Here is a 12,110-nt window from a genome sequence, read left to right as displayed (position 1 = left end):
CATGACTAAGCTACTTCTGGCGAACCAGAGCGGCGCATGGAAATGCCGTTTACCTTCCCACCGGAGTGGTACCTATTTATCTACTTGCACTTTGACGTGCTTTTGAACTGCTAGATTGGCAGGAGCAGGGACCGAGCAACGGGAGCTCACCCCGTCACAGGGATTCGAACCGCCGACCTTCTGATTGGCAAGCCCTAGGTTCTGTGCTTTAACCCACAGCGCCACCCGCGTCCCTTCCTGTAAGGTAGGCCAATATTATTATTAATCACATTTATAGAGAGCTCTTCCTCCAGGAACTGTGTGCTCGATGTGGTATACGTGGAGTTGTTCTACTTGGCTTTTCTTTTTCTAAATTGTCGTAACGATCCTTTGGGGTAGCTTAGGTTGAAAGTGACTGGCCAAAGACCACTCAGTGATATTCCTGGCTCAGTGGGTCTCTCCAATCCAAGCCTCACTCTCTCGCTAATACAACTCATCAGCTCTCGGATACTTTCCATTTGGTAGATCGTGGGGCTGTTGGGAGATGCTAAGCGACTGCAGCATGTGCAAGGCCACTAAGTAAATATATAGCTTAGGTGGAATTTGAACCTAGTCCTCCTCGACACACACTGCCAGCATTGCAACATTGCAACAATGGTGTGCAAGGTTGAGAGCATCACTCTGATCAATACGGGGAGGGGCAGAGCATTCCTGTCCCCTCCTGCCCTCTTGCATGGCATGGTATAGAAATTATGCTGAGGCAGAACTGCCCAAAGAAGGGAAAGGAAGGGGAGGTGGTAATATTCAGCTACACCAACGAAACTTTACCGGAGCCACTACTTCCAATTCTACGTTCCTCAGCCAAGCCACGGGCTCTGAGTATTGCCCTTTCTCCCACAAACTCTTCTCCACTGCGTTTAAAAACTAAAATAAAAACACACATCCTCATATTTTATTCCTCAAAGTTGTGTGTGATTTTATGTGCACCTGTACTGTATATGCATGCAAGTGGACATTCGCTGGAGCAGACCACAAATGGTGACTAAAACACGATGCAGATTGCAACTGTGCACCCACTGAACTCAGTGTTATTTATTTCTGATTAGACATGCCTAGGATTGCACTGTCAAATGTAGTTATTCTCCCATCCGCGTCTTAGTTACACTGGACTAGCAGGTTGCAGTTACAGTGGACTAGAGGGGACTAAGCTAGTCCCCTAAATGTTCCCGGAAAATTAGAGAATTGAAGTATTAAAGCCCGGCACCTGCTTCCCAAAGCCCAGTAGGTTCTGAACAGCTTAGGAAGGGAGGCCTGATGCTCCTCTGGTGTCAGGGACTGGACTGAGGAAGAATGATGGCAACCACCTCCACATCCTCATCCCCCTTCCAGAGAAGAGGAAGACAGTATAGATTTACAACAGGGGTTTGCAGAAGGTCACAACGCGTGGCCCAGAGATAGAAGAGGGGCAAAGCTGGGAAATCATGGGGGAAGAGGAGGAGGGAGAAGCAGGCTGCAACGTTATCACTAGAAAACATTCCAGACCCCCCTTCTCCCAGAACCCGGTGAGGAGTGAAAGTAGTAGAGCACAGAGCGAAGAGCCAAATGGTCTTAAGCAGCCACCGTAAGGTGGGTGGTGCTGTTGACGACTGAGAAGGGGTGGAGATTACTTGGAGCAACGGCATTACTCCAAGAGGCAGTATTTCTAAGCCTCTCTCTGTGAATATTGAATAAAAGACTTGGTAAGAGCTTTTCTTGTCTATCTATCCCTGGCAGCCTGCCGTGGAAGGGGGGGAATCAGATTCCCTGACGCCTGACTTATGGGGTCCAAGAGCCCTTCCTCCCCTTTTCCAACTCCTGCCCAGCTTTGGGAAGAAGGCAGGAAGGCTCCAGCATCCTGTCAGAGGCTTGACACCTTCTTCCCAAAGCTCAGGAAGCTTTTGCCTGGCTTAGGAAGGGAAGCATGACGCTCATGTGTGAGACGTCACAACATTGCCACCCCACCACCACCACCCATTGCCCTCACAAGCTGGTGCCTCTGGCTCTAACTGTTCCCCTACAAAAAAAATATTCACTGGGTGCCACCACACTGGACATTAGTTCAAATCTTTGTGCTCTATAGCTGAGGAGCAGAAATCACCTTTTGCTGCCCCCCCTTTTCTACAGAAAGTACTAACCCGTTTAGGCTGCAATCCCACACATTAAAAAATAAAACCACACGCACCTGGGGTATAAGCCCACTGAACTCAGTGGGGTTTACTTCTGAGCAGACATGTTTTCAATTGCCCAGTTTAATCCTTTTAATTAAAGGGAGCATTTTAGAAACTCTCAGCACTTCTAATTATCCTAGATGATTTTGAGCAGGGATGACCAGAGCACTCATCTGCCTCATTAAGGGTATTGCAATATCATTTCTATTCACTTTTATTAAAAACCAATTTGGGTTTCTTCTTATTATTATAATCAAGCAGCATATAAATTTTCTGAATTAAAATAAATGAATAAATTCACTTTTATTGATTCTAGGGTAGCTAGGTGAAAAAAGAGGGTATGGCTCCAGCACTCCTTATAGCTGGGTAAAATGTATATACAGTATAAAGGAATAAATTTCAGCAGATATAGGAAATTCCATCTTCTACAAAACTATTGAAAGGGACGGAAGCAATTTTGGGGGAGGATCTGATTACCCTAATTTTCCAGTTATCCCACACACTCCATTGTTGTTATTTTAAAAATATACAGCCGTTATATGTAAATATTTAACTATGCAGTCTTCAGAGATCTAGACCATCTCTTTATTGGATCTCAGAATATAACTGGATATGCTGAAGTCAATTGTTTCCTCTTTGATTTGTTTCTTTCCACCCCCTTTCGGCTCATCAATGAACAGCCAGTCCCTTAGAGACACAATCCAATGGACTTAAACATATTGAAGCTCACTGAAATAAACAGCCCCAAGTATGATGGACTCAGTGCTATAGCATAACCTAAAGCTTTTAGGTCCTAGCTCAGACATACTCCTGGTGGATGACGGTCAAACAATCATATCTGAATCTGTGCCTTTTGCTTATTGAATACAGTTGTTTGCACTTACACAGAAACACAATCTATTGCGGTTTGCCGCAGATTGCAGGAAATGTCATTCCAAACCACACAGTGTTAAGTCTGGGAAGTGGGGTGTGGGTGTGTGCATGAGAGAGAGAGAGAGAGAGAGAGAGAGAGAGAGAGAACCTCAACAACAAATTGGTTTCCTTTGATTTCTTTCCACCTTCATTAGAACGACATTCCCCCTCCTGCAACTTCAACAGTTCCTCTGAACTGCCATGCATCACGCCAGATTTCCTAAGCCTGCATACACGATTGAAACCCTAGCATCTTATTCATCCCTCTCTTTCCTTTATGTTTACTGTGAGCTCCGTGGTTGAGCTGCTGTTACTGGTTGGAGTTTGAGGTCTTAATTAGAGGAGAAGCTACCAGTCCAAACCATCCCTCATGGTGTGGAAGCCCCTTGTTTCTCCCTCCTTTCATTTCTTTGGTGGACCTCATCAAATTAAATGTTGAAAGAGGAAAATAAAATAATGGTGCAGGCAGGAGGGAGCTGAGGTGGGGAGGGTAAGCGTGGGAGGGTCACTTGGTCTTTTGCAGGAATGAGGCTGTTCTCTGCCTCCAGTTACACACATAATTCCTCCTGTTGTTCTCAACAGAGTCAGAAGGCAGTTCCGGGTGCTGGCAGAAGAGAGACAACCAAGGAATGGATGAATAGCTCAGTTGGTTAGAGAGCGGCGCTTCTAACACCAAAGTCGCAGGTTCAATCCCCATATGGGATGACTGCAATCACTTGGGCTATTGAAGTGAAAATTATGGATTAATATTAAGGATGGTGCTGTGGGTTAAACCACAGAGCCTAGGGCTTGCCGATCAGAAGGTTGGTGGTTCGAATCCCCGCAACAGGGGTTAGCTACCGTTGCTTGGTCCTTGCTCCTGCCAACCTAGCAGTTCAAAAGCACGTCAAAGTGCAAGTAGATAAATAGGTACCGCTCCGGCGGGAAGGTAAACGGCATTTCCGTGTGCTGCTCTGGTTCGCCAGAAGTGGCTTAGTCATGCTGGTCACATGACCCGGAAGCTGTACGCTGGCTCCCTTGGCCAATAAAGCGAGATGAGTGCCACAACCCCAGAGTTGGCCACGACTGGACCTAATGGTCAGGGGTCCCTTTACCTTTACCTTACTCGGAACAGACCTATTGAAGTTAATGGACATGGCTAACTAAAATCTGTTCATTTCAATGGTTCTGTTCTGAGTAGGACCAGCATTGAAGACAACTCTTAAACAAAGTGGTTTTTTATGGTTAAATCTATATATCAGTTTTCCTTCAAGAAGCCTACGGGGATGTACTTGCTACCCATCCCCTGCCATGCCAATTTATCATCACAACAGCCCTGTGAGGTAGACTAGGCTGAAATCTAGTGACTGGCAGAAGGTGCAATCCTGACTCCATTTAACCTGGGAGTAAACCCTACTGAATTCAGAAGGAGCTGCTTCTGAGTAGACAGGGTCACACACTCTGTCCTAGTTTGACACTCTAACCACTACGGACGCTGTCCCTGTGACACTCACACCCTCTTTGTGGAGCTAATAAGATGCAGGGAGAGAATTATGAACCCTGGAGACATTCAGGGTGTTCAGAATGCTCTACATAATATTACACCAATACAACAACCCTGCAAGATTGCTCCATATCCCCTCCACTGCAGATGAGAGAGTGAGGCAGAGATCCAGCGAGTTTTAACCTCTGACCACTCAGAGGCAGAATTTGAACTAGGGTTTTTCTGGCTCGCTGCACAAACCCGCTAAAGGGGGTGAAACTGGGAAAGATGGAAATGGGTTGGGAAGCAGATGGAGAAGACAACGTGCTGAAGGAGGGGGTAGTGGGTGACACAATCCTAGAAATAAAATTTAGATTTGAAAGAGCCGCTTTCATTGTTCCACAGATCAAGTGTCAGAAACGCCGATTTAGGTACCACAGCAAAATCTCCACGGACTTTTAAGGCAGATGTTCACAGGGGAGGGATTTTCTTCCTCTGTGGAGTCTTCAGAAAACAGACAGACAGCAGGAACCCACCCCAAGGTTGCTCCTGAGGATTCTGCACTGGATTCTCAGGCAGAGAGAAAGAAGCACGCAAGTGAATCCTATACCTATTTACTGGGTTTGCTTGCTCCCGAGCAGAAGGCGCCTACAATCGCAAGCCTGACCCAGAAACTATGCCCACGGAGTTCGAGGAAATGCATGCCCCTCGGGGCTCGCCCACGTCTGCAGCCCAGGGTCCCCAAGCAAAGCCAGCTGCCACCTCAAATCCCACTGAGGAGGAGGAGACGAGCAACATCAGGATCTCCAAGCGCTGCCCCCCCCCCCAGCTGCAGCCTGCAAGTTGTCCGGGAGCTCCCTTGACAGCGCATCCGGACAGCCTTCGAGGGTTTCCCCTTCCACCCAAGTTTCCACCTGTAGCCGTTCCTCGGAAGACTTCTTCCCCCGGCCGCGCACCGGCATTCCCCACCCCCTCCACCGCTTTCCCAAAGCGAAGCACTCACAATTTCGGCGTCTTTCTGCGAATTCTTCCCTCGCCCTCGACGCACGCTCCCGTTTGCTTGCATGTGTGTGCATGCATGTATAATAGCGATATATATATATGCAGATCGCCGGTAAAAAAGGAAAGCCAACGACTTCTTGCAAGCAGAGCGGAGATCGCCTCCGAGTGCAGGGGGCGCCAGACCTGCGCTTGGCGGCGGCGGCTGGCTGGCTGCTGCTTCGGGACGAGCCCCTCGTCGAGGGAAACGCGAGTGCCAAGGAAGCGCCGGCGGCGGCGGCAGCAGCAGCAGCTCGCAAGCTGGCGCGCAGATGCAGCTCACGCGGCGCAGAAAGGCTGCCGGCTGCACCTCCGACGTGCCAAGTGGCCAGCAGAGCCGGGGAGGCGCTCTCGTCGTCGCCCACCCGCGGCCACTCCCCCCAAGCCGGGGCAATCAATGGGCCCCGATCGGCGCAAAAGCGCGCCACCTCCGACGCGCAACAGTGGAAAGCCGGAGTCCACCTTTGGGGGCTTTGCCGGAGGCGAGGCGGCGTCAGGCTTTCGTTGGAGATGGGTAGTGGGCGGGGAGGTGAAGCTCCCTGTAAACGAGGGGCAGGATTTCAGCGCCTAAGATGCTCCCCACCCCTTCCTAAAAAGATAGGCACTGGCAGCGACTGAGACCCCCGTTGCCATTTCCTGCAATAATCAATAAAGGGAGTGCGCTTGGTTTGTAGGTGCAGCGTGTGCCTTTCAAAACGCGTTCACACGGCCCTGATCCAAGGATCTCCCTAGGGAAGAAGAGACTCGGAGGAAGGGCTTGCTCAGGAACTAGAGGAAGCGCCACCCCACCCCCGGGGCTCGGTCAACTTCCTTCCAGTATATCAGTGTTTCTCAACCAGGGGGCAATATGGTCCCCTGCGCCCCCCCCCGGATATTCCAAGAGGGCTACAGGTGAAATTATATAATTTATATGATTATAAAAATTATAAATGAAACATGTCCTATTTACAAACAAAATAGCTACCGGTTGAGAAACATTGCAGTAGGCCACCCATCTTCACCAGGGGTGCCAACTTGAATAAAATACTGGGGCGGGGGCAGGCAAGCCCCACCCGGCATAATTGATCACATGATACGGTGTGCACACACCATTTGAATGGCAATGCCCATCACTTTGGGGGAGCCCACCCCCCATATTTTATTGGAGGGGGGGAGGTCAAAGGGACCTCAGCCTGCAGGAGTTGGCTCCTATGGTCTCCACCACCGCTCCCAAAACAAGAGTGAAAGAGGAATTGGTCTTATATGGAGACTGCCGCTGTAAGAGCCGTGGCCGTCATGGAGGTACCAGTGGTCGGGGGGGGGGAGTTGCTTATTCTGTTTCCAGTATGGTGGTCCTCTAGCAAGACTAGCTGGCCGACTGAAAGGCAAAGGCCAACTTTGTAGGAGGAAGAGAGAACCACACTTTAAATGGTATCCTTAGAAGCCTGCCTTGATCTCCTTACATATCCCAGGAAGGTGGGAAATCAGACATTCCCGGCATGCGCACCATACATTTCAAGCACACGGCTTCCTCTCCGAGAATCCCAGGAGCTGTAATTTACCCTCACATCAATGGAATGGTAAGCCTACCCATCACAGCACTACAGTTCCCAGCAGCCTTAACAAACTACGATCCCCAGGATTCTTTATGCAATGTACAAAGCTATGGCTTCAAGTCGCAGACCACAGCCAGTTTCCCTTTAGGGAAAAGAGTTTTCTCTGAAGAGGCAGGCTGCCAAGTGGATTCCTAACCTAGAACCCATTCTAGGTTCTAGAGACTTCCTGTCTTGTATCTTGAACCCTCTGCAGTCAGCTTGGTGGATTAGCCCACATTCCCAGAATTCCCCTTAAAATGTTTTCTCCTGTCAAAGATGTTAATTGCAGCATTTATCAGCTGAAAAGGCAGAGGAAACAATGAGCAACCAGAGTTGCTTTATTACCTTACTCTTAGGATTATAGAGTTGGAAGGGACCATGAAGTCCAAGCCCCCTCCAGTGCAGGAAATCTTGCAATGCATTAATTAATGTTTTGCCGAACGTGGGGCTCAAGTCCACAACCCTGGGATTAAAAGTCCCGTGCTCTACCGACTGAGCTATAGAGACTACCTGTGCAGTGTAAATATTTTGCTCTAAACAAGAAGCCAAGCTAGGAAAGTGGGTTGGCCATTTTGCTTTTGCACAAGAGGGATACCAGAAAAGTGGCAGGCATTATAAAGCCTCTTCACCAACAGTATGGCAGAAGTTGGCGCAGAGATCAATCAGTCAATGGGGGGAGGGAATGTGGGCACAGCAAGGTGATGGTTAAGGACAACTGTTAAGGTTGGCACAGTAGTTTTTCAGCAAGACGCCTGTGGATTTCAAAATTGCAACCATTAAACAGATAGAGATGGAGAGATATTTGGCTTGCCTGTCCCGCAGCTGTGGCAAAACACCACAGAAATAAGGTGGCAGCCCTAATAATTGATCAGTGAGTTGAGCAGAGTGTGTCTCTGGTTGTGACTGGGGGAGGGGGGCAGAAGTGGGATGATTATGTATAGGCACCGAACTGTGTTCCTGTCAGCAGGATCGTGCTGAACCTTGACTTTAAAGCACATTTATCATGTTGGCAGCTGCAGCTTCCTCCAACACATGTTTAATACAAGCATGCTCATATTGCATCAGTTCCAACTGTACCAGCCGTTTTGGAATGGGAGACAGAGGTGCAGAGTTGGGCAGAACTTTCTTTCAATACCTACGCAAGTTTGCTGCCGGAGCCCTTGAAGAATCCTTCAGGTCTAAAGGCAAAAGCCTCAGCCAGCCATTCTCTTGATTTTCAGCAACCTGTTTGCCCCCAACATCAATTGACTGGGAGCCCTATAAAACCTGCTCCAGCTCACATCTAATCTTCTCTAATTTGCAAATGCCTATGGCTACAAGCAATAAATATTTATTGGACCGGAGGAGTTGCTCTCTAGGTGGCCTGCTTGTCAAGGAGTCAGGGTCCCTTTTATGTTGGTCTGTGTTTGTCTGGCCCTGCTGATCTGGCCTTTTGTGACATATTTGCCTTCTTTCTCTCTGCCAAAGACTACAGCTTCATTGCTAAACACAGCAATTGCTAAACCTCCGAAACGGTATGCTTGGCTTTGTGACCGAGATCCCCCTTTCCAAAGTGACTGGCAGGGAAAATGGAATAAAAGGAAAGGACGTTGAAAATAGCAAATAAAAAACGAGAAGCGATAAAAATTAATTATATAATAAAGCGCAGCAGCATTAAACCAGCAGATTGGAAATTAATTATAAATAAAATACAAAGCACGGCAGCATTAAACCAGCGAACTCATTATCCAAGTGCAAATCCTTATGAGGCCAAAGTGGTGCCATGCATATATATGAGGGAGGTATCGGCAGGATTGGGATAAACCCCCAAAAGTAGAATAAATATTTAGCAGACACAAACCTCAGGAAGGAGGAAACTTCAAGAGAAGCCAATGAAGATTGAGCATGCTCATGGAATGCTGCTTGTTTGGGGTGGATATCCTCCATGAATACCCTAGAAGGAGGTATGGCTGGCTGGCTGACCCTCTGCACTACACCAGGGCAGGCTGGTTTATTAAAACAAATGGGGCACAGTGAACAGCCCCACCAATCTGTCTGCTCTCAGACAGCTCCCATCTTTCTCACAATACATCCAGTCCAGGGGGTAGGTAAAAAGGTAAAGGACCCCTGGATGGTTAAGTCCAGTCAAACTTGACTATGGGGTGCAGCGCTCATCTCGCTTTTCAGGCCGAGGGAGCCAGTGTTTGTCCACAGACAGCTTTCTGGGTCATGGGGCCAGTGTGACTAAACCACTACTGGCACATAGAGGACCATGATGAGTGCCAGAGCACATGGAAACGCCTCTACCTTCTCGCCAAAGCGGTACCTATTTATCTACTGGCACTGATGTGCTTTCGAATTGCTAGGTTGGCAGGAGCTGGGACAGAGCAATGGGAACTCACCCCGTTGTGTGGATTCGAACTGCTGACCTTCTGATGGGCAAGCCCAAGAGGCTCAGTGGTTTAGACCACAGCACTACCTGCGTCCCTGAATGTCAGCTTCCCCCTCCTCCGTAGCCTCAGTGTCGCCCTTGTAGAACTCAGCAGGGAGAAAGATGGAGACAAACCTAGACTTGTGCTTGGTGCAAGGATTAGCTGAGCAATGCTTCTACCAGTCCCATAACTGATGTCACAAATGGCAGCCATCAGGTGTGGGGCAAGTGGGCATTGCTTGGGAGGAAAGTAATTGCAGGCTAAATTGGGACCCATTCTGGGCTGAAGGTTCCCCAGCCCTGCTGCCATGCAAATGGGAGAATGGACCACCAGATATAGGCACACATTGCAGGGAACCTCAGAGGGATCTCCACAGCTCCCTACCAGGTATGGGTATTTAACAGAAGTTTTAAACCGTGTTTTTAGAAAGCACATTATATTTGTAGCATATACACATTACGAATTTGGGGCACTTCCAAGTCCTGCTTCACCCCATCGGAATGGTGATTTGAGGGTCCGTCCTTGCGAAACAAGTCCTTGTCACCATGAAATGTACAGAAACACACCTTAATTGAGGCTAAGGCTTTAAAATTTAATGCACACTATAAAAATCCATCCACAGCCTTAACTATTGCAAAGTAGTAACTAAGACTGCAGTCCTCTGCATATTTACCTGGTGGTAGCAAGTCATCCTGACCTCAGTTTGATGGATTTCCAAGTAGACAGGCATAAAACCAGGCTGTAGATTAGGAAAGGACTTCGTATCAGTGGTTTTACAGTGCAATCAAATGCTCGTCTAATCAGAAGCAAGTCCCCTTGAGATAAATGAGACATTGCCGGGTAAGTGTATAACAGGATTGCAACCTTTGCTAATATTGGTGTCCAGAGCCAATATACAGTGGTACCTCGGGTTAAGAACTTAATTCATTCTGGAGGTCTGTTCTTAACCTGAAACTGTTCTTAACCTGAAGCACCACTTTAGCTAATGGGGCCTCCTGCTGCCGCTGCACTGCCGCTGCATGATTTCTGTTCTCATCCTGAAGCAAAGTTCTTAACCCAAGATAATATTTCTGGGTTAGCGGAGTCTGTAACCTGAAGCGTATGTAGCCCAAGGTACCACTGTACATACAATGAACAACACAGGCATTAACTGGCAGGTAAGTCCCCAGAGCAGCAGGCTGGATAGAAAGACTCTTAACACCGTGTGTCCCAAACTTTGGTCTCCAGCTGTTTTTGGACTACAATTTCCATCATCCCTGACCACTGGTTCTGCTAGCTAGGGATGATGGGAGTTGTAGTACAAAAACAGCTGGAAACCCAAGTTTGGGAAACACTGCTCTAAAATAATTCAGCAGAAGTCAGCTTCCTCAGCGAGGAAGTGCAAAGAAGGGGGAAAGAGCCTCACTTCCCTCAATAAAAGCCCAGCTGAGCAATTGCCTTCTCCCAGGCCATGACTTTAAGAAGAAGCAGAAGCAGCTAGGAAGAGAAAATAGGAGTTTAGGGTTTTTTGTTGTTTTTTTTAAAAAAAACCTTTATAAATTGTCTGTCTTTGTTTCTCAGTTTGATCTTTTTACATGGTTTTGTATGTATTGTGGTATTTTATGCATTGCGGCTTGCAGTTACTTTTATTTATCATAAAGGTAAAGGGACCCCTGACCACTAGGTCCAGTTGTGGCCGACTCTGGGGTTGTGGCGCTCATCTCACTTTATTGGCCGACGGAGCCGGTGTACAGCTTCTGGGTCATGTGGCAGAGCAGAGCATGGGAATGCTGTTTACCTTCCATTGGGGCAGTACCTATTTATCTACTTTCACTTTGATGTGCTTTTGAAGTGCTAGGTGGGTAGGAGCAGGGACCGAGCAACGGGAGCTCACCCGGTCGCGGGGATTTGAACTGCTGACCTTCTGATCGGCAAGTCCTAGGCTCTGTGGTTTAACCCACAGCGCCACCCGCATCCCTTATTGATCATAGTTTGGTAATTATTCATTGTAATTGTTAAGAGTGAATTTCTGTTTAATTATCGTTTGCTGGTGTTCTGAGAGTTAATTTTCTTGTGTGCTATTATATTCTAGTAGATTACTGAATATTACTTTTTTTATAACACATTCCATTTTAAAGTTACGTTTTCTTATTGGATCAGATTATTTATTATAAGGTGTGCATTCTTTGTTGTGTATTTTTGTTGCTGTAAACTGCCTTGTGTACAGAAAAATGGTATAATGGTATACAAATTAAAAGTGAAATGAAATGAACTGTAATGTTTTTAACTGCCCCCCCCCAATTTGCCCCACCTCTATCTGATATGTGTGGAATATCACAGCACAAGGAGCTGGTTCTTGGAGAAGCAGCCTTCGACTCTTGCAAGGAAGACAGAAGAAGCGGGAACCGGATGCAATGCTTTTGCTGCATGAGATAACTGTGTCAAGAGTTAATGCTGTCTACACACCCTGGCTGTCAAGCAAGAGTCAGTTAACAAGTAGCAGTTCAGACAGGAGGAGTGGTTTAGGTTAGAAAGGTAGACTCTTCAC

General features: G+C 47.6%; 1 protein-coding gene and 1 long non-coding RNA gene across 9 annotated transcripts in view; both read right to left on the bottom strand.

The window, feature by feature from the left end:
* Positions 1-12,110, bottom strand: part of LOC309526729 — a 66,315-nt gene that overhangs the window by 15,470 nt on the left and 38,735 nt on the right. The gene's annotated exons all lie outside the window — the stretch shown is intronic.
* The window catches only part of SSTR2 (somatostatin receptor 2), a 29,085-nt gene that overhangs the window by 9,634 nt on the left and 7,341 nt on the right, over positions 1-12,110 (bottom strand). For 5 of the 8 annotated variants that reach the window (XM_082212728.1, XM_082212731.1, XM_082212734.1 and 2 more), the window contains one exon: positions 10,257-10,398. The exons of 1 other annotated variant lie outside the window; for it this stretch is intronic. The gene's annotated coding sequence lies outside the window, so the exon portion shown is untranslated. Of the gene's footprint in view, positions 1-5,563; positions 6,184-10,256; positions 10,399-12,110 lie in introns of those variants that run through there. 2 more of the 8 variants (XM_082212730.1, XM_082212727.1) reach the window with 2 other exon arrangements.

The sequence above is a fragment of the Podarcis vaucheri genome (assembly GCF_965113315.1).
Source record: "Podarcis vaucheri genome assembly, chromosome: 2".
Taxonomy (NCBI): Eukaryota; Metazoa; Chordata; class Lepidosauria; order Squamata; family Lacertidae; genus Podarcis; species Podarcis vaucheri.
The sequence above is the reverse complement of the archived record's forward strand: the minus strand, read 5'-3'. Positions and strand labels throughout refer to the sequence as shown.